This window comes from Octopus sinensis, linkage group LG5, assembly GCF_006345805.1.
Source record: "Octopus sinensis linkage group LG5, ASM634580v1, whole genome shotgun sequence".
Taxonomy (NCBI): domain Eukaryota; kingdom Metazoa; phylum Mollusca; class Cephalopoda; order Octopoda; family Octopodidae; genus Octopus; species Octopus sinensis.
In genome coordinates this window covers 114,087,172-114,108,671 of record NC_043001.1, presented here as the reverse complement: position 1 = coordinate 114,108,671, position 21,500 = coordinate 114,087,172, and positions in this window count along the sequence as shown.

The following is a 21,500-nucleotide window of genomic DNA, read 5'->3' as shown; positions in this document are numbered from 1 at the left end:
GTGCGGTATCTTACAACTTCACTTTGTTATATATATATATATATATAATATATATATATATATATAGAGAGAGAGAGAGAGAGAGAGATGCGTGTGTGTGTGCGCGCGTGTGTGTCTGTCTGTCTGTATGTATATGTAAAAATGTACATATTACCTGTGTATACAGTTGGATGTAGAAATACTCTATTTGATATAGAGCCCCACGTTGATTATCTTTAAGCAGTTAGCTTCAATTAGAACACTTCATTAACCACTGTATTTTGCTGTGTAACTATTTATCATAGACAGAGCATAGGTAACGCAAATAAAGATGGACACTGATATAAATATTCAGTACTATACGCTTCACCATTAGATACAAGCCTCCAAATCCCACTCCGAATTCCAATTAACAACAATGGTGAAACGTACGTAGGAACTAAATACACAAAGACGTATATATACCTTCTTAACATAAGAGTACAAACCTTTGGCATCATTTCTATCAGCTGCTTCTTGCGCCAATTTTGCTCTATCATTCCACAATTCCTGTTTAATTTTCCTTAGAGCAGTCTGCACTTCCCCTTTCAGCTTTCTGTAATCTTCGCTTGAGTTGGGGTTCAAGGACTGAGAAAGAAGTGTATTGTCTAACTTTTGCTTTTCTAAAAAAAGAGCATGGTTTTCTGCTGATTTGTCACTGGACTTACGCGATTTAAGTCGCACTGAAGAATTTCAGCCTAAAATACTTTTGTTTTGAAATCTTCCCATAGCTCTTTAATAGCTGCAGTGAAAACAACAAGTTGAAATTTACTTTTGACTGACACCACTTCTTTTCATAAGCGCTGGGTAGCATATTTCTCTGCACTTTTGAATAGACCATCATCCGTTGACATGAGAATGATAGAAAAAATTGAACACCTTCCAGTTATAGGGGAGTTGGCATTTAAATCAACTCTAAATGACATTTATCAGCTGTGAATGAGCTGAATAACAATAAGTCTCCAGGGTCTAATGGAATCTGTGCAGAAGCTTTGAAATATGGAGGCGACAAAATGTTTGAAGTCTTAAATATATTAATTTGACACTGTTGAAGAACTGAGAAAGTGCCTCAAGACTGGATTGATGCCACTATAATCTCCTTGTATAAACCAGTGCCAAAGTATCTGTGTGGTAATTTTCGTGGGATTTCGCTTTTGTATGTAGTTGGAAAGGCACTTGCCTGCAATCAATTATGACGTTTAAATACCTTCATAGTTCCAAATACGGCATCTGAGTCTCAATTTGGTTTTCTCTCCTCCAGGGGCACAATTGATTGTATGTTTAAAATCAAACAATTTCAGGAAAAGTGCATTGAACAGATCATGCCCTATACCATTGCTTTGTTGATTTAAACAAGGCATTCGATACTGTTAATCGAAATGCACTGTGGCTAATTCTAAGGAAAATCGGAGGCCTAGAAAAAATTGTAAACATGATTAGTGCTTTGCATCAAAATATGAAGACTGGAATTAATTTTGGTGGCAGGCCTTCTGAATCTTTTGTCGTGGAAAATGGAGTAAAGCAAGGAGAGGCTTTGATGCACTCACCCTCTTTGCAATGTACTTTGCTGTTGTACTGTTACACGCTTTTCAAACATCCGAAGAGGGTATTTACATAAAATATCGAACAATAGGGAAGACCTTTAATCTGGCCAGACCGAAATTCAAAACATAGGTTTTTACTTCACTCATTAGGGAAATCTTATACGCTGACGATTGCGACTAGTAAGTCACTCTGAAACGGGCCTGCAATCTCTTGTATCTGCACTTGACTAAGCTTTTGGTGATTTTGGCTTGACCATCAACTTGAAAAAAACACTTGTAATATATCAACCTGCTCGTGGTGCTGTTTTCAACCCCATTAAAATATTCGTTAAGGGTAAGTTACTTGAGGTTGTTGATTCTTTCATCTACTCCGGAAGCTCTGTAGAAAATGATGGAAATCTGGATACAGAAATACATCTGCGATTTCAAAAGAACAGCATAAGCATTTGGTGGTTTCGAGTTACGCATTTGGCGCCAACGACATATAAATAACAACACGCAATAGGCTCTTTACAAATCGTTTGTCTTACCAACCCTGTTGTATTATTCTGAAACATGGACGTGTTATTAAATACAATTGAAATTGTTAAACATTAAATAGGGCTTTTTTACTCCTGACACACATATCTTTGCTTCTGCGGGCATTGGTTCAATTAAATCAATGATTTTGAAAATTCAAATGAGATGGTCTGGTCATATTGTTCGAATGTGGGATGAAAGCACTCCCAAACAGGTGCTTTATGGCGAGCTTGCAGAAGGGAAACGCAATCGGTATAAGGACTACCAAGAAATCACTTGGAATGGATCCAAAGGCCATAGAAACCGTTGCTTCGGGTCAAGCTGGATGTTGAACAAATGCGTGAAATGCTTGGAAAGCTTTTTTGGAGGCCAGGATGACTCATGCAAGACTTTAGAGAGATTTAAAGAGGAAAATTGTGAACGGGAAGATGAATCACAGTGATATTTTTGTGTGCACTATTTGTGACAGACCATGACTTTCTTTTGCTATATATATATATATATATACATATATATAGACACTACATGAAGATTAGACAACCACTGTGTGTGTGTGCGTGCGCACGTGTGTGTGTGTGTTTATATATATATATATTTATATATGTACATACATATATACATACATTATACATATACATGTACAAGTCAGCACTAGTTGAATAGATCTATTGTGAAATGCATTTCATCTCAGCCTTGAAAATCTTACGGTATTACTAAGGCATAGTTTTATCAATGACTAATTCTTCCAACATACTTTTTTTATACTAAGATGGTAGAGCACGATCGGGGCTACTTTCGCTGCACTTTTTAACAGATCGTTAGAATAATTTCTTAGTTCAATATAGCGTATATTTGTGAATGTTTAATCGTGCGAGATGGCAATGTGGGTGCGTAAGTATTTGTGTCTGTTTGTGTTTTATATGTGCAATGGGCTGCACATAGAGAGAAAGCAACAAAGAAAGATTGTTATAAGAGAAGGAACGATGAGCATGTATATATCAATGCTAATAACATTTTTGCCATGTTATTGAAATTAAACGATATTTGATGAATATGTAAAAAGGATGATGCAAATAGTGAATAATTATACTAAATAATACAAATAAGTTTCGGAAATAGTTTAATCAATCTACGCAGAATCATTACAACATAAAATGAGAAACCAGAATATTATCAATGACAACAGCATGAACATAAAGACTAAAACAATACAAAACAAAGCAAAACAAAATAGTCAAATATCTTACGATCGGAAGAAATCGAAAACGATCCATTGAAGCAATTTAATAGCTTTCTGTCGATATTTCCAATATACTTGTATAAACAAAACATGTATGATTAGACACTAATTATTTTTTATTGATAATTTGCAATTATAATTCTAAAGATTTATACACCAAATATGTAAATTTTAATGAAAAAGCTACAGAAAATTCATTAAATTTGTCCATAATAAAAACAAAATAGCTTAGCTGATTTTCTTATAATACTTGCATCACCTCGTGGGTGACAATGCATTAGCATATGATTTACTTAGAATCGCTAGCCTGCCTGTTCAATTCTAAAATTAGGTAAGCATGCGTACTAAATTAAGCATTGTAGTGTGTATGACCGTGTGATTCGGCATCTAAGTGTACGTTATAATTGCAATGGGGAGCAATGGGTCGATGGTTTTGTGTGCCACTAACTATAAAAGCGCATGAACATATTTTTCTTCCATTTTGTCTACTCATATACGCGCCAATGTATACATATAAATACACATACACATACATGCATATACATATGCATACACACACACACACACATACATATATATATGTGTGTGTGTGTGTATGTGTGTGTGTATGTGTGTGTATGTGTGGTGTATATATATATATATATTTAAACAATAAAGGTGAAAAATTGAATATTAATTTGATGAATATCAATTTAAAACCAGTGGCCTAGCATAATGAAAGATCTGAAGATTCAGAAAAGTTACATTACATACATATATGTATATTAAATAAATATATATATATATATATATATGTATGTATATATATATATGTGTGTGTGTATGTATGTATATATATATATATATATATATATATATATATATATATATATATATAGATATATATATTATACGTACATGCACATACATGTCTATATGTATGTATCTATATATATTCACACACACTAACACACTCACACACATGGATACGTTCGCACGCGCATACACACACATACACTGTCACAACATGTGGCATCCCGGAAAACACTTCATATCTAAACGTCAATCTCCTTTTCGTTTTGAGTACTGATTTATGCTATGTAGGTATATATGCATTCCTGCTTTTAATAAGTAATTACATATTCTTAGCTATTCTCATTCACCATGTGTTTTTGTTTTTCTGTCTTTTTGCAGGCCTCTTTCTCTTTTGCAGTGTTCAAAATCTACTCCATTTTTTATTCTCTTTTGCCTCGCTTTTCCAAGATAACGTTATCATATCAAACTTTCTGCTATAGAAATATATTCTCTTTTGTCGTTATAATATATCATTATGATACGGTCAATAAGATACATTAAAATATCCCACATGTGAACGGCTCTTCTTTCTTTTTATCATAGTATTCATCTTTTCTTTTATCTTTCCTTCATCTCTCTGTTATAAAAGTGATTTCTTATTTATCCCTCTCGTGTACATCTCCATTTCCCCACTTATTCCCTTGACATTTTCTTTGTCATTTTCTTTCTCTCTACATTTTCTACTATTGTCCTTTTACTCCATCTCTCGTTTAACTACTATGTTTATATATATTTAAACTCCATCGATCCAATATTTATAGTATTGGTTTTGTTTATGAGAAGACTTTCTATAATTATATCAATATACAGGATATTTTATAATTAACAAACAACGTGTTATTGCACGCGACAACGAAAAACAATTGCCAAACATTTATAGTCAGAAATGGCCTTCTCCAGTCCTTGTGATGATGTCCAAAAGCAGAACTGGCTATTATTATTATTTCGTTCATTCCATCCTCAAGGTCAATACTCCTTGACAGTCTAATTCCAAGGTAAGTTGATCTCTTTACTGTTTGAACATGATGATTGCTGACTGACAAGAATAGTCCAAAGGAAGTTTTTCGTAGAAGACGGTTTTCAGTTTTTGAGATAAATCGTAGGCCCCAAGCTATCACAAGCTGAAGCAAACTTGTCTAAACTCTATTGAACATTTCCTTCTCAATTTGCATTTAGATCACAATCAGCAAAACAGTGGCTTTCTTTCAGGCGGCTGATGTTAAAAAGTTCTCATCATATCTGTATTTGATATGGATGCAAAGTGTTTCATTGTGTAATGCATCGTGAAGCACTGTGCTAAACTACAAACCGAAAAGCATGGATTCGAGAAGACAACCCTGTTTCGTACCATTGGTTACAGTGAAAGATGCCAAGAATTCTTCATCAGCGAAGGCAAAGTTGACATAAACAAACCTAACTAAATATACATATAGACACATGCATACATACATACATAAATGCATGTATATATATATATAATATATATATATATATATATATATACGTACACAAAATATGTGTGTGCAAGTGTGTATGAGTGATTCAGTGTGTGTGTGTGTGTGTGTGGTGTGTGTGTGTGCTGATATTTATAATTGCTGCACATTTTTTCTCTCCGTGTTTTTCATTTTCTATCCATTGTTTCCCTCTCATCCCTTACTCTCGAAGAGCATAGGCTGGGAACGTCAAAGACTTTTCTATACCTCCCGAGTGCCAAGATAATAGACCAGCTCGTTATTCCCTCAGCTATCTTCGTTTTGTGTCTTCTGTAAATTTTAACTATCTATCTATCTATCTATCTATCTATCTATCTATCTATCTATCTATCTATCTATCTATCTATCTGTCTGTCTGTCTTTCTGTATATATATCTATCTATCTATCTATATAATACATATGTATATATATGTATATATATATTATATATATATATATATATATATATATATATATATATATATATATATATATATATAATATATATATATATATCTTTATTTCACGTGTAATGTTGGAGATTTATAATATATTAATATATTGCAAACCACGGTCTTCTGAACACGAATGTATCTCCATATATGTATTTTGTAAAGTGCTTCTCTGCTATACGAGAGGACTGCTATTAATGAATTTGCTACAATAATTTGCTGGATATTTTTCTCCTTGTTAGCACTGATTTGTTAAGAAGTCAGCAGTAAATCTAATAACAGCGAAAGTCCTATAAGACATGAAGTTCTTATGACCAATTCAACATTATTTGTTGACAGACGTCGTACGAAAATAAAGACGTAGACAAATATTCGGGAAAGAAGAGAATTAGTTAACAGACACTCTTATGCCTGTCTCATTTCTTTGTTACACACACACACACACACAGGTGCGTGTATATATGTATTTATATATGTCTGTTTTATCTTTGTATCTTTCTATATATATATATATATATATATATATATATGTATGTATATATGTATGTATGAATATATGTGTATGTATACTTATACATGCACATACATGCATACATACATATACATATATATACATACATACACACACACACACATACATATATATATATGTATATATATATATATATATATATATATATAATATATATATATATTCATGCGTGTGTGACTGTTTGCATATAAAGATATCACTGCAATTGAATTTTAAGATACATTCTGTTAAACATTTCAATTTTCCAAGTCGTTTTTAAAATTATATTTTTCCACCAGAGATGCATCATTTTATTAGTGGATTCCTGAATCTAATGGAAGATTTTGTATGGAAACTATCATAATCAGCTACGCCGCAAGAGATCTTTTGTGCTTAAATCATTTGTTATCTCCGTGACTTCAACGGTATCCTTATAGTGCGCCGAAGATACAACCAAAAGTTGGCGAAGACACTTCGGCTATAAACGCTTCAAATGATTGATATCTTTTGGGTGTAATGTCCATTTTCCCCGATTATAATAAAACACACAATATGCACGCTTTAGAAAGAAATGTTTTCAGTTTTCTTTTGCATATAATGTTAAGACCATAGTTAAGGTTATAATTTTTCTGAAGATTCAATATGTGTGTGTTGGTGAGTGTTTATATGTGTGTTTGTGCATGTGTGTGATTATGTGTGTGATTGTATGTATATGTATATGTGTGTGTATGTGCGTGTGCGTGCAACTGTTTAATGTATGACTAAGCCTGAGAGACTACAAAGAAAAGAGTCATGCCTTCTTGTTACTTATATATCGATCTCTATTAAATCCCGCTCAATCAGTGCACGATTTTGGGTTAAAATTCCTCCCACCAAAAATTGTCTGTAAAACATTTAGGGAAATTTCTTTACCTTTCAGTAGTTTTTTCTGAAAGTGAGCAACTCCTCCAAACGACAATTTCTTGATGTGGTTCCCCAGTCATGTACATTTCACATCCATTCATTTGTCAATTGCCTCAAAATATATAAAAGCATTTTTTGTGAGCCTAGAGAAGTGTCACGACTGGTTATTGTCAACTTTCCATATAGATTGAAACGAGAATCTTACTAATGCTATAGAAACTTATAAGGCAACGAATTGGCTGATTTGTAATAGAGTCAAGCAGATTTCCTTCAGGTATTTGTTCCATGTTTCAGAGTTAGAAATTCAAACCCCTCCCGTGGTCTACTTTATCTATTGTCGTTTCACTGGTTTATATATATAATGTTGTCATCAATTAATGTTGTCCTTCATTTTATCTGAATTGCCATCGCTTACAGGCTATCGAGGGAGGCACGTCGCAATAGAATGATGTCAGAAAGCATAGGCGGCACTTCTAATATAAATTAAAACGTTCAGAAAACTTGGTTAAGCTGAATAAATTGTAAATTATTGAGGCTGTAAAAGGATCATCTTATCGGCAAAAGATATCCTGGTTAAAACGTAATGTTCTATAGGGAGTCGTTTTTGCTTATCCACAGGACATATTTATAATAAAATGTATTTCCTCTGTAACTGTCACATGTTTTATTTAATTTGGGCGCTGCTCACCTATACAGTAACCATTAACCATCATTTTATACCACATATCATTTGGTTTTAGATAATATATCTATTTAAACAAGCTACAATTTGGGGATCCGCCCTACCATCCAGATCGAGATTACTTTCCATCCAGATATAGTACAGATAGAGTGATCATTTCATTAGTTTGTTGTGCGTCACTGAAAACATACATTCTATATGGTGTATTCTATAAAACTTACATTCTTATTCTATATCATGAACAAAACACCCATGTTTCCAAGGGTGAATTATTCAAACTTCAAAGTATTCTCAATACATATCTATGATACTCCCTCACAACCTGTGCTCGTGATAAGAGATGAACATATTGTTAGCCATCAAGGGACAGGCTCAACTGCTTAAGTTCATACAACTGACAAGCAAATATATGGTATTGAGCAGAATATTTGCTGTAACCAATTTTTTATACCGAGACGAACATACACATGTGTACACTTTCAATAAAATAAGATCGGAAGCCATGAGAGCAACTACCAAGAACTGCATCATGGCTATTGTTATTATTATAATATATTTGTGTGTGTGTGTGTGTGTGTGTGTGTGTGTGTGTGTGTGTGTATGGTAGGCACCACAAGCTTATTTCCCCAGTTGGACACCAAACGGATCCCCTTTCGCTGTCATCTTTAGGCGTGAATCGATAAGAATATAATTTAGTGTTAGGAACAATTTATGTAATTATGCTCTCCACTATAATTTTGTAGCCCATTGCAAAGAATAAAATAATTTTACTATTTCTTTAGTATTTCATTGTATAAAGAGAGAAAAATTTTGAGTACGAACACGCGGATATCAAGCTTAACATCTCCTCTCGGGAGTTCGTTGAATAACACTAACACCTGGAAAAAACAAAATCTTTAATGTGTTTACGAGTATTATAACCTATATAGTGTCGTAATGTGATACTTCACTAATTAAAAAAAAACATTAATCTAAAACTGGTTATGTACTTCAGGTTATGATGATGATGTTGATGATAACGACGACGACGACGACGATGATGATGATTATGATGATGATGATGATGATGATAATAATAATATTGATGCGTTGCTATTTTACTCAATAACATCAAAAGCATCATCATCAATAAAAACAAAAGAAACATCAACAAGCAGCAGCAGCAGCAAAAGCAAAACCCAGCAACACCAATACAAAAAAAGAAGTAGGAAAAGAAGAACAGCAACAACAAGGAGGAGGAAGGCGAGGAGGAGGAAAAGTGGAAGGAAAAGAAGAAAAGGAAGTAGAAGAAGAGAAACAAGAACAAGAACACGAAGAACAAGAAGGAGGAGGACGAGGAGGACGAGGAAGAAAAAAGGAAGGAGAAGAACAAAATAGAAAAACAAAAACACGAAGAAGAAGAAGAAGAAGAAGAAGAAGAAGAAGAAGAAGAAGAAGAAGAAGAAGAAGAAGAAGAAGAAGAAGAAGAAGAAGAAGAAGAAGAAGAAGAAGAAGAAGAAGAAGAAGAAGAATCTTCAAGCTCTGCCAAGGGAAGGCACGTAGAGAAAGAGGTCGCAGATATCGATTAAAGGACTTTGACTGACAAATAAACGATTGACTGTCTAACCAGTACTTTAAACAAACAATCGACAAGTTTCTTTCTTATATATTTAAACAATTGACTAAAAATGAAAAAAAGTGATATTGAGCTAGTGCGTGTATTCTTATTTTTGGGCGTAATGATCTTCCCAAGGTACAAAAGATTTGTTTGAACACCCGAATTCACATCAAGAATCTTGATAACAAAATACAAAAGCGAAGTATATATATATCTATATATATATATATATATATATATATATATATATATATATATATATATATATATAATGGGAAGGTTTACGAAAATAAACAAAAGACAAAGGCAGGTGGAGTACAAAGAAGCAATTGTATTAGTATGGCGCTCAGGAATAGAAATAAAACAAGTCTTTTACGTTTCGAGCCTACGCTCTTCGACAGAAAGATACACAGAAAAGAAACAAGGAGAGAGAGAAAATGCGTGTAGGAGCTAGCGATCCAACATGGCGTTCTGATTTCAGGCAGAAGTCAGAGGTCAGAGGTCAGACGTTAGACGCTAGAGGGATAGTAGGGGAGATAACAGGGTCAAGTGACTGTCAGTGAACAGGTCGTGGTCTTAAAGCGACGAAAATATTTTGACAAATTAAACTTAAATGTTGAAGTGAATCGAACGGCTTTTGTGTGTTTCTTAAATGGCTTACAAACACCTTCCACCCTGCAATTGTTATATATATGTATATATATATATATATATATAAATATTACACTCAATCATACATATATGCAATCATATATCAGTTTAAGAAATTATGATATATTTAGCCAAAAAGATGAAATGCGGTTTTGAGAATGGTGTGTAGGCATATATATTTATAGTTTTTGCTATGAGGTCTCCTAATTGTTTCCTTCTAAAGGGTGTTTATGGTGTTTCAACATATATTTATTTTTCTCGTACTTTTACATTGATTTTTATCACATAAATATAAAATTGATTTATTTACTTTTACTCTATTTCCTATGATTAATTCATTTCCTACGCTTTCGACTAGTGTATTGAACGATTTCTGGTGCTAAAGGCGTAACGCAACGATATCTTTTACGAGAGATGTATTGTTAAGCCTCGAAAGATTAAATGATACAAAGAGGTGTGTTTGATAGCTTTTTGCTTACTATTAATCCTTATCTAAATAGACGTATTTCACGGGCAAATACACTGTATTAAAATCGCGTTTTGCATCGGTTTCATATTGCCATTCGTAATATTCAATCACCTAGTTGGTGCGAGAGAAAGAGAAGTAGGAAGATGACATATAATACAAACATATATCCATCCATACATATATACATATATGCATACACCATGCATACACCATGCATACATATATATGTATGTGCTTCTCTCGAAGAAAATTTTTGTGCTACACTTCTTTTAAAAAGTGCTTCTACTGCGTATATTATATATGCTTCTACTGCCTACATTAAATATTTTTATATGCATTTATTATGTTCTTCCTTGGATCTAGGTTAGAACACATTTCTTTCTTTATCAACAAAAAATCTTGAAATAAAACTTAATAATAACATACATACATACATACATACATACATACATAGGCTAATCAAAATATGTTTGTGACAAAATTCTAAAGGCACATTCAATGCAATTATTGCAGAGAAAATATAATGGCTTACGGTAAAAAATTTTTAAAAACCACCATATTTTGCACCATATTATGTTTAAAAATGATTTAAACATAAAGCGTTATGGTAGATATACTACCGGGGGAAAATAAAAACAGTAGAAGTTGGCTGAACATAAAAGGAAAACGAAATGAAGAAATGAAGACATTTTAAGAAAGGAAAACATTTAGGTAATTAATTCGGTATGTATGCTTGAGTGTATATGGGTGTGAGTGTCTCTCTGTTTGTGTTAATGTAGGAGAATGGATGAGAAAGAGAGAGGGGGAATGTGTGTGAGTAAGAGAGTACAATGTCTATATACCAGTGAAATATGTGAGTGCAGTTTTAATGAAATTCAGATATATTTTTACTTCTTACAAAATATTAGATTAAAAGAAAAAGAAATTTTAACTTTGTTGTTATGCTGTTCAAATTATAGTGACGACAGAGATCATATGTTATCAGTAGTAGTAGTAGTAGTAGTAGTTGTTGTTGTTGTTGTTGTTGTTGGTGGTGGTGGTGGTGGTAGTGGTGGTGGTATAAGGTTTGTGTGTGGTGTTGGTGGCGCTGGTGGCGCTGGTGGTAGACTGTGGCGGTAGAGGCATAACATAAGTGTGCCATTTATAGTAGACCATATGTAATTTTCGGGGTTATGGCAATGTAAATACAGAAGTATTTATTGGTTGTACTATTATAGACGTTGTCGCTTTAGTTATTACGTTCCTTTAAATTATTTATGTACTTGTTATTATTGTTGCTTTGATATTTACCGTTGTTGTTGTTATTGTTATCATTGCAGTAGCGGTGGTAGCACGTCGGTGGTCGAATGTAAAATGTTGTGATGTTTGTAAAACAGTGCGGCTGAAATTAATAGAAAAACTCCAAGAGTTTAATTTATAGTTGTCGTATTTAAACTGAATAAGGAAACTGAAATAACATTCGTACGTTGTCGCAGTGAATGAACATGGCGGCTAACAGAATTAATGAATGTTCGAGCGAATAACAAATTACACATGGTGATGTGTCTTAGTAAATATGTGGCGTATATGTTTATGTGTAACTTTCTATTTATATGTTTCTGCGTGTATGTTTGTCTTCGTATAAATTTTTCTCTATGGTGCTTACTTCGCATATATATATATGTATATATATGCATGTAGTATATACGTGTCTGTTTATGTGTAGTCGCGTATTTTTAGGAAGATTGTCCATGAAGTTATTCAGATATTCTTAGCCTGTGGGTGTCTGTTTTCATATCATGCCTCAGGTATATTACTGTTTGCTTGTGGACAAGATTATACTCACACACACACACACACACATACACACATATATATATATATACAGTTATATATATATATATGTGTGTGTGTGTGTATTTATATGTATATATATATATATATATATATATATATATATATATATATATATATATATATATATATATAATATATACAGATAGACAGATATACATATGTATATATATATATATACATATCAACGCACACATATATATATGTATGTACGTATATGCATGTGGGTGTACATGTCTCTATGTCTCTGTATATCTCTATATGTATATGAATATGTGTGTATTTACACACAGAAATAAAAATAATTGAACGATTGATAGATAGTGAGAGAGTGAGGTAAGAGAGAGTAAGGAGTTCTTTCTCGAGGAACTAGTTGCATTGGAATACCGATGAAGTTAGAAGAGGCATTAGTTCGTATTCTATCACCAGTACTTTTGTTGCTTTTGATGGTATTGTTATTTCTATTGTTTAGCAACGTGTTATTCTGAATGAGCAAAGATATAATCAAATATACTTAATCCTTGACAGTCAAATGATTTTTTGATACCTATAGACTTAACCGAACAATCTTCCCCATTTTTAAGACGTTAAGTGTAGTTTGAATAATTTTTGACTCTTATCACTAGCAGACAGAGCCACCATATAGATCCTAGTTTTAAGATGTAGCACGTCTTTGGCTTAGACAATTATCTGTTAACATAGACTTTGAAGTTATAGACTAATATTATCAGTGTGCCCATACAACCAAACTCTGAGCAGTGAATTTGTATAGCTATTGGAAGACCGGTCTAAATGCTTTGCAGTATTTTTCTGGAACTTACCGTTCTGACAGTACTGGCACTAATGACTGAAACAACACTAGTGCCAAATGATGTAGGCATATGTCAACTGCCTTTCTCCTTGATAAACATAAGTGTTTTAAAGAAGGAGGCATATATTCATATGTTGCCGCCATTCTTCCAGGAAAATGTTTTCCAAGTTTGTATGCACATAAACAGCGTATAATTCGATTTAACCACCGGAGGCTATCGTTTGTCCATACAATCTATGGTTATAAGTAACGAAAACATTGTAACAAAAGAGAATGTTTGGATAATACTAAGATTAAACGGAAATCCTCACTTCATTTGAATTTGAAATAGACTAACTGCCGTCTCCAAACGGGAACTGTTTCTAATGTGTGAAACTACATGAAAAATGGGAAGATCATTCAACATCGCAGAATGTTTAGAATAGCGTAATCTCATTAATAAATATAAAGGCATTTTTGTCAGCAGCACCACAACTTTGCTAAGAATTCTTTACCAATTGGTTGTTCAGTTCTATATTGAAGAGATGAGGTATTATGTACATTGTTTACATTATTTACATTATTTAAATTTGACGGATATTTGTCCTCAACTTGTTTGTTATTAACACAACGTTTCCGCTGATATACCCTCCAGCCTTCAACAGATGTCTTGGGGAAATTTAAAACCTGGTATTTTTCGATATTGTTGTTGTTATTATTATTATTAATATTATTATTATTATTATTATTATTATTATTATTATTATTCAGGTCACTGCCTGGAATCGAACTCGGAAAAGTGGGGTTAGTAGCCCGCGCTCTTAACCACTACGCCATATTTAAGTAATGTAAATAAGTTAAAGAATTGATTGTTATTTATTATTTTCATATGAAATCAACGTAGGGAGATAATTTCATAAAGTGTTCATTATACATCGTTTGAAATATATTTACTCCTATTAAACCTATGCATATCTGTTATTTTTCATTTATGTCTGATTACCCGTTCTTAAGTTTAAGACAATTTTGGCTGTATATATTGAACGAAATGGGACGTATTTTAAGATGATAATCGTTTGTTTATCTGTCTGTGTGGGTATTTGTGAAATTTAAATATTTTATCGAGTACAAAATTTAATATGGAATGTATAAATTATATCGTGAAGTATGTTTGCCACTTAAATGTGGTTAACCCTTAAGGGTGGATGCTACTGTAGCTTGTAGCCCCAGGAGGACATATCCTTCAGCTGGCTATTGACACACTTTCTGTGCCCTATCAGTATTTGCAAAGGGAAGCCATTCTTCCCATCTTCAATCTGACATGATACACACGGACTCGAGTTTCTGGGTATTGACCCGTCATCAGCGTGTGACAATCACCGATTGCCGAAGTGGCTCCCCTTTGCAATTATATATATCCTTTTTCTATTGACGAAAAGTCACTGATATCGAAAAAGTGTAAACAAGCAATAATAAATCTCTGAGCGAGGTATAAACAGTAGCAGTATGACATCGTGAAGTATATTTGCCACATAAGTGTGGCTAATCCTTAAGGGCACAGAAAGAATGCCAATAGCCAACTGGAGAAGGTGTCCTCCTGGGGATACAAGCTACAGTATCATCCACCCTTAAGTGTTAGCTACATTTAAGTGGCAAATATACTTCACGATGTCGTGCAGCTACTGGTTATACCTCGCTCAGAGATTATTATAAATGAATATTTATTGTTATAAAAAAGACGCTCATGAATTCTGAACTTGCTCTGGACATATTACTCTGGACACATCACATTACATCGGAGGATACGTGCTAAACCTTCGTAAGATAACTTCAAAACAAATGTAATAGAAACGCTTATACACTGGCAACGCGGACCCTTGTAACCACTTTTATATTATGAACCGGGGCATATAATTTCAGCGGACATCATAGCAATTATATGTGGTATTGCGAGTCGACAAGGTAGTTGCTATGTACCCATCGATACAAATAACAGAAACATATATTTCTAACCACCCCTTACCATCTGTATCATAGAGTATTTGGGCAATATAACTCCAAAAATAGATAATGTTCGAGAAAATAAGCTTGCTAATCCTCGCCTGTATTCGCGGTAAACAACAATAGCCACAACAACATGAACCACAGAAACATCAATATATTTCATGATGGGATATTTTTAATTGTAATTTCAGATAACTGCTCGCCCGTCAGAATCTTATAGTCGTTGCTTTGCCACTTTAGTGGAAGATTATTATCCATTTAATCTCTCTAGTCACAGAAGGCCGGCAAAGGTTTTAAGTACATCCATTACTTTAAAATGATCTAACCGGATAAGATAGTAAGATTCTTAACTATTCAATTAGTAAGGGTCACGTGGTCAAAGAAAAGACCGAGAAACTTCTACCAGTAGTATACTGTAACTGAATGTACCCCTCTTTTACATTGCTTTCACATCAATGACGCTAGAGTTGCAGACATCATAGCCGGCAAGCAGAATATGGTCACCCGTTTATCCCAGGTTTGGTACTTAGCCCTATGCCCAGAAAAGCGCTTCTCTGAAATTCCATCCCTAGTCACATCTTTTCCGTGAGTGTTAATTCAGTTTCAAATGAAACGTTAATGGCATCAATGGCGGTCTAGAATGCTCCATGCCATTCTATAAAAACCAAAATATATATATGTTGGTATGCCTATTTAACGAAGCATCTGATTATATGCAAACGTGTATAGAGATTACGAGGAGATTTAAGTAAAACAACCAAGTAATACATTTATTGTATGATAAACGCGTGATTTGTTGGCTCGAAATACTAAAAGAAATTATGACTATATGTTGGCAACAGCGAGTGTGGAGCAGATGTTTACGAACACACGCACGGGCAGAAACACATCGATGCACTCACAGATGCACGAGCACAGATATATGGTTGTGTGTGTGTGTGTGTATACATATATTTATATATTTGCGTATATATATATAATAAATAATAAATAATATATATATGTTAATGTGTGTGTGTGTGTGTGCGTGTGTGTACATGCATTTATGTGTACAAGACATCACCAACGGTGCAAATAACATGATATACGGAAACAAGAAAAAATGGAAAAGAAGACAAGTAAACACAACGAAATGACCGGTCAACAGTTGTCGGTGGTCTATCTACTCCTCATTTCGAGCACTCAATAACAATATGAGTCTTCAAAGACAGCTACTCCCATAATTTTTTTATTAAAATTTAGGATTTATGGAGGGTCAAAGTTGAGAGCAAAAAAATGACACTGGATACATACAAAGAAACCGAACGAAAACAAACATGGAGGTCTTTAGATAAGAATGAGAGGAAAGTAGTGAACGCTAGTGAAGGATTTTTTTAAAAAGAGAAAAGACAGACGAGAGTGAATGAGAAAAAAGACAACCGTTCTTTTAAACGTCCGAGCAGGAAAAGAAAGATCGTCACATTTGATATATATATATATATATATATATATATATAATTAATATTATCAGGGTAATAAAAATTTTAGAAATTTCTACTACCAGTGGCCTAGCGTAAAAAAAGTTAGTCAATAGACTATATATTATTCATATAAAATACAGTGTACATCAAGACACATTAAGAAGCTTCCATCATAGGAATCCTTTACGCTAGAAAGTACAGTTAAAGTCCAAACTACTAATTAGGGATAAATTCTCGAAGGGAATGAAATATAAAAACATTTTCCATCTAATTCCTGGACCATGGTTTCTGGCTTATTTTAGTAAATGCCTGCTGGGTATCTTTCTGCTGGCCACAGTTTCGTGGTCTCCGTTTCAACGTTCCATGCCACGTTTTATAACCTTTACAGTGGTCACACAGCATTGAGCATCAGTCAATGTGTCACTGTTTTCATATCCGTTGCGAATCATCGTGATGCAAGAAACCCTTTTCCAATATCCATATGATTTCCTCTCCACTTTGTCAGCTAACGTTTTCGTAACTACAAGCTTATAGTTTATGCTCTCCAACACCTTGAAAAGTCATCAAATATAGCCCGAAAACATTGTATATACATACATTTTTGTATGTGTAGGTGTGTGTATGTAGGTGTGTGTTTTTGTTTTACTCTACGGAAAAATCGTTCCTAACAATATGACATCTTCCAGTGCAGTATTAAAAAAATATTTACGCTATGATCATGTAGTTCATATGTCGATAAGATACTGGTATATGATAACATAATAATAATAATCCATTCCCAATTTTTGTTTTCGTTAATGTGTATGTAAATCGTTGTATTTTCTCTGGAAGACATTCAAGAATCCAGTGCTAAGCAAATCTTTATATGTGTATAAGTATTTACATAAGACAGAAACATTCTTATTTTCACCGCCTCCAAAGATCTTCGGTTGAGATTCAGCGTGTGTGTCTCTCCATGATATTCCGATATTTCACTGAAATATCATGCAAGTGATAACTTACAGTAAACAGAAAATGAGACATGGGAACGAAGAGGTAGAATCATTAACGCACCGAGAAAAACGCTTACATGATAGAAAGCAATACCGCTCTGAATTTTTTCAATAATGTTCATAATAAAAGATATTGAGTAGAATCTGTCTGGGAGGAGTCGAAGCTGAAATATGAAAATTAAAACGACTCTACTTTGTTCACCGTTTAGAGAGAAAGCGAAGGTAAAATAGGATACACTCTTTACTGAATTCATAAGATTACTTCTCTTTGGTTGAGACAACAAAATATTTCCTAAGACACTGATTACAAAGTTTGGTACAAGGATAGCAATTCCGGGGGCGGGGTTAAGTCGATTGCATCGACCCCACAACTCAACGGATACTTATTTTATCGACCTTGAAAGGATGAAAGGCAAAGTCAACCTCGGCAAATTTTAAAGACGAACGAAGTGCCGCTATGCATTCCGCCCGGCGTACAAACGATTCTGGCAGATCGCCGCCTTGGGATTCCTTTAAATATTCTGAACTGATTAACTGGAACCGGTCATATTTAATCATGACACCAGAGGGGCTGTGACTCTCAATGAAAGCTAGTGATAATTATTTTAAAGAACATTTTAGAAATTGTCAACAATAATTTTCCTGAATTTGGGCTCAAGAGCAATAATTTTGAGCGGAGTTGTTAGTGGGTACTATCACATCGACACCAATACTTGTGTAGCTTATTATTTTATGAAAACACTTGCAGCATAGCCCGGCGTTGCCCGGGTATGTAAGAGCCCCTAGTAGGCAATGACTAATCCCAATCTAGTCCTTTCCCTCTAGGGAACGAAGGCGCATGTGTAGGTTGCAACGTCTTCTCTTCACTCGAATACTTCTGTGTATACAATGTTCCTAGCTGTCTCTTTGGGCGAAAACATGAAAACATCATTGTGCCTCCCAACGCGTGAACAGCCCACGTACAGCACAGAAAATGTGTTGCATATAAAAGGCTTAGATTCTCGACCCCATGTCGAATTTATCGATTTTTTCAGAACTGGGGGAACTTTTCAAAGTTGTCGCTGCGTTAGATTTGAAGTATGACATTGGGCTATGTGTGTGTCAAGTTTCATCAGAATCGGTTGAAAGCCGTGGTCAGGGTGAGGGTACAACCTGACAGACACACAGACACACAGACAGACAAACTGCCGTTTATATATAGAGAGATAAACGCTGAAATACAAAGTTGACATCGACAGTATTTGAAGTCACTTTGTAAAAGAACCAGAACATTCAGGGCTCATTGCACATGAGCGTGTGTCGCTGCCTATAGATGTCGGGTTTTAGCTGACAATAAAGCATTGCAACACCGTCTTCCGTGCAGTTGCCTCCGGAACATTGTTTTGGATGGCGACTTTTGAACGTCTCCCATTTACCTTCACGACCTGATTCACCTGTGTCAGACGGGCTTTCTTGTTGTTTCAGGAGAGAGAGAGAGAGAGAGAGAGAGAGAGCGATAGTGTTTTCCGTCGCCTTCCCAGCAAACGATTCCTTGAGCATGGAGTACCTCACAACCACCACCTTCTCATCGACATTATTTGTTATTGCTCTTGCTCGTGCTATGGTTGTGGTTGTTAATGTCGCCATTATTATTACTTTTGCCGCAATAAAGCATTTTTCCCTTTGTTGCTGGTGATACTGCTGTTTTTGTTGTTGTTGTTGCTGCTGATGTAGTTACTGTCGTTTTGGCAGGTGTGGTTCCTGTCCTCTTTTTTTTTTGCCGCTGGTATTATTGTTGCTCGTGTTGGTATCGTTTTTGTATCCATTTTTTTTGTCGTTTTTGTTCTTGTTCTCGTGCACGCTTTTAGTTGCACCTGATGTTTCCCCGCTATCTTATCGTTCAATCTATTCCTGGATATGTTGATGTTATCAAATTTTGAAGCAGGCAAAAGAAAAAATGAAAACAAATAAGATAAGTACACTTTCGGGCACGGTTGAATATAACCCTCTTCCTCCAGCAAAGCTGTATATAAAGGAACTCTACAAATTGTTCCTATAATAAAGGGTCCATCGGGAACTCTAAGCAAAGATATGGACAAATGGTCGAAGGAGATTGAAATAGAATGTCCTGTAAATCTTCTACTGAAATTTTGCCGCTCAGGGAAAGGAAAGATTATCAGAAGAATCCTAAGCACTTAAATTAATGAAAGCTAGTAGATACTTAAGGTTTCAGGTAGTAACCAGCTACCCACATAAATCCTGCCAAGCAAAAGACCGAACGTCAAATTCATAATAATAATAATAATAATAATAATAATAATAATAATAATAATAATAATAATAATAATAATAATAATAATCTTACCATAATGGGCGTGATCTCCGTCTCTCTGTCTATACCCTCCTGACAGTCAAATGGCTTGACCAATGTTCACGATGTTTTTCGGGGTTACGTAGGTGATCAGGTAAGTTTTTAGCGACAAAAAAATGTGAAAAAGAATGATCATTTCGTGGATATTGAGGGCGAAGTTTCAGTTTATGGGTTTACAAAAAAGTAAATAAAATGTAAGGGGAGATAACTCCTAATAAAAGAAGCGAAGGCAAGTAAATCAACTTACTTCTCCACTGAATTATGCCATAAGCTCTATTAAGGAATGATTGTGATGGATTTGGCTCATCTTTTATCGGTGTATGACTACTATGAACTTTGTCAATAACGATTGTATGCTTAAGGCTGTGTAATCCTTTGATAAATTCTCCTTCGTTCCACGCCATTATGGCCTGGAAACGGAAATCAGGAATTGGTAGAACTAGCAGGAGAGCTGCTGCTATAAAAAATGAGACAATCTAACAGTGAATACAGACAAGCCCAATAGAATAAGGATACGGAAGTTCATATAATTCGCCGTGATACAGAAGTGAGAGCGTCGGAACAGAGCAGGGATATGCTAGCTCGCCAAATAAACCGGAGAAATCCTCAAATGAGAGCTTGGGAACAGAGCAGGAACACGTTAGCTCGCCAAGTAACATGGAAAAATCTCTAAAAATCAAGACAAGTGCAAATACAAATGAATGATAATGCCTTAGTAAGCATTTCCTTCGCTGAGTATGACAATGAACGGGTTACAGATTACAATTTCTTTGGAATGCAGGAAAATTTGATAGAAAGTAACATTCCGCTCTCACTACCGCGACAGCTTGGGTGATTATATATGTCCACATTGTTATTCGAAGCACTGGCCAGCAGAACCACTTTCAGCCGCAATTCATTCACAATTTGTTGGCAGGTATTTTGTGGTTATGGAACGATAACAATTTCATAAGAAATATTCGAGCGTATAATAACGCACTCGCCTTTGCGGCCATTGGTTGTGTTGTCAATACATCTTAAGGTAACTAGCTATGAAAGTAATGACAACTTACGTTAGCTTTACTTAATACATATATTTTAGTAATATTTATTAATTACACATCTATTTAAATTAATTAGAATAACTGAATATGTTAATTTACAATTTTTTCCCATTAAATTACTATCGCTCCGGTTTC